Source organism: Microtus pennsylvanicus, chromosome 22, assembly GCF_037038515.1.
Source record: "Microtus pennsylvanicus isolate mMicPen1 chromosome 22, mMicPen1.hap1, whole genome shotgun sequence".
Lineage (NCBI taxonomy): Eukaryota > Metazoa > Chordata > Mammalia > Rodentia > Cricetidae > Microtus > Microtus pennsylvanicus.
This window is the reverse complement of record NC_134600.1, coordinates 17,797,973-17,800,565: the sequence shown is the minus strand read 5'-3', so window position 1 is coordinate 17,800,565 and position 2,593 is coordinate 17,797,973. Positions and strand designations below refer to the sequence as shown.

The 2,593-nt window shown below is 46.9% G+C and overlaps 1 pseudogene; it reads right to left on the bottom strand.

The window, feature by feature from the left end:
* Positions 1 to 1,782: 1,782 nt before the first annotated feature.
* On the bottom strand, positions 1,783 to 2,200 carry LOC142839859 (large ribosomal subunit protein uL29 pseudogene; annotated as a pseudogene).
* Positions 2,201 to 2,593: the final 393 nt, after the last annotated feature.

Below are 2,593 nucleotides of genomic sequence, written 5' to 3'. Positions count from 1 at the left end.
GAGTCGTTACTGAAGCTTGTCTCTTAGGCTCAGGTTAAGAGAGCACCGGCAGTGTGCCTGTCTTTCTCAATGCTCAGTCATGGAAGTTAACGCAGCAACGGCGGGAGACACATTTGTTTTCAGAGAGACTTCTTAAGAGGGTTTTGTAGGTCTGTTGGCAGTGAAATAATTCTGGGTCTGTACAAGGCTCTGGGCCATGGAGACAACTCAGAAAATGTCAGAAAAATAAATAACAGCAGAACTTTTAGTTTCGTTTAATGTAAATACCCTGGTAACCAACATTTAAAAACTGTCATACTATGTGTCTGGGAAGATACTGTTCCTGTTTAAACCACCAAGAGCCACTGCAGACAGAGCGAACTCAGCACTGGGTCAATAGTTACCATACACTTATGCCATGAATTACAAGTGTGCCCCAGCAGCCCCTACACTGGCTCCTTGTGATTGGCAGGTGCTGAAAAGGAGCCGCTGCCGTAGCTATGTGTCTAACAGGAAACTGATGCACACTGACACATGAGGTCACACCAGTCGCACAGGGCTTTTCTTGTGCTTCAAGGACTATATTATTCTATCTTCCTGAATGTAGTAATAGGGGCGACGGCGGGGCTGCGTCCCCAGCACCCCGCCCGCACGGCTAGCTTTACCCGAAATAATTACACGGAAACTGTATTCTTTTAAACACTGCTTTGGCCCATTCCTATCTAGCCTCTTCTAGGCTAATTCTCACATATTAATTTAGCCCATTTCTAATCATCTGTGTAGCGCCCCTAGGTGCGCTTACCGGGAAGATTCTAGCCTAAGTCCATCCTGGGTCGGAGCTTCATAGCGTGCGTCTTCCCTGGAGCAGGTAGCATGGCGTCTCTCTGAGGTGTCTGCTCCCGAGAGGAGAGCTGTGGAGTCTGCCCTCACTTCCTCTTCCTCCCGGCATTCTGTTCTGTTTACTCCTCCCACCTATCTCCTAACCAATGAGAGCCAAGCAGCTTCTTTTATTTTAACCAATGACCTTCCTCCATCACCTGAAGACACCATTGACTGTAGGGTGTCGCACAACCTAGTCGAGCACACACCCCAGTTGCAGAGATTTTAGGGACGTGAAAAGTATTTTCTTATTCAATGACCATAGTCTGGGCCCTAGAATTTTATCTGAGACCAGTTGTAATATCTCTCTTTGTGCATAGAAATCTCGGGATGGGTAAAAATAATCCCAATTATTTTATTTTTTAAATACTTTCTAAATTAGCATACATAATATTAGACAGATCTGGGCATTTTCTAGTAGCGTGTGTCTTAGATGATTCTCCTCCCTTCCCATCTCCCTCTACCCTCCCTTTCTTTCGCATCTTCCCCTCCAGTCCCCTGAGCACTTTCATGTCACATGCCGCGTTGTCCTTCCAGCCTCCTTCCTCAGCACCTCTTCCTACCAGCTCTTGGTCCCCTGTCTTAAGTAGTTTAATATCTTCAGAATTACAGCAATATTTTGCTAACTAACTGAAATAAACTGCTAGTTTCAAACATGTTTTAAGAACTAATGGGCACATGCCTCTGTATAGTCCCAGCGACTCTGGAGGGTGATGCAGGATGATCACTTGGGCCATGAGTTCAAGACCAGTCTAGGGGACATAATGCCAGGCAGCTATCTCAAGAAGAAAAAGGGTCTAGAGGAATGTTCCCAGTGAATCCCATTCTTCACTTAGAAAACAGAGCCATGGGTCACTTACAGTCTTTGTCAAGTCATTTTTTTGTTGTTGTTGTTAGCCAGTCTTGCACATTATTGCCCTTTCATTAGGCCTTGACCGCATACTTGCGTAGTGGGTACAGCCTCTCCTTCCGCTGCTGCTTCTTTGTCTTCAGCTTCTCCTCATGCTTAGTGAGCCGACGACGCATGGCTCTAGTTTTCTTGGGTCGCAGGTCCAGAGGTTTGTACTTCTTGCCCTTGTAGAATTTCCTGAGGTTTTCCTTTTGAGTCTGGTTAATGACGGTGAGAACACGGGCGGTGGATTTGCGGACAACTCGTATCTTGGAGAGCTTGGACGGGGCACCGCCTGTCACCTTGGCGACGCGAAGCTGGGATAGCTCCACTTTCAAATCGTCCGGTTGTTTTAGCAGCTCCTCCTTCTTCTTGCTGCGCAGGTCCCAAGCCTTAATCTTGGCCATGGCTGCGTTGCTCACTGCCGAGGCCGCCTGGTCCGAGAGAAAGAGGAAGAAGTCTCAAGTCATTTAAAGAGAATTAAAAGGCAGAAACCAGGTAAGGGATAACAAAGCCCACACACATTAACTCTGCGTTCCCAGACCTCTTCCTCCCTTCCCTGTCTCCACAGCCACGTTTCTTTGCCACTCCCTAGGAAGTCAACACTGCCCCCTCATTGTTCCCTAGCTTTTGGTCTCCACTAGAAGACTCTGTCCTGCTTCCTTACCTTACCTTCCCTTCTTTTTTTTTTTAATATTTATTTATTATGTGTACAATATTCTGTCTGTGTGTATGCCTGCAGGCCAGAAGAGGGCACCAGACCCCATTACAGATGGTTGTGAGCCACCATGTGGTTGCTGGGAATACTGAGAACTCAAGAACAATCGCAGTGGGTTTTTGATCCTA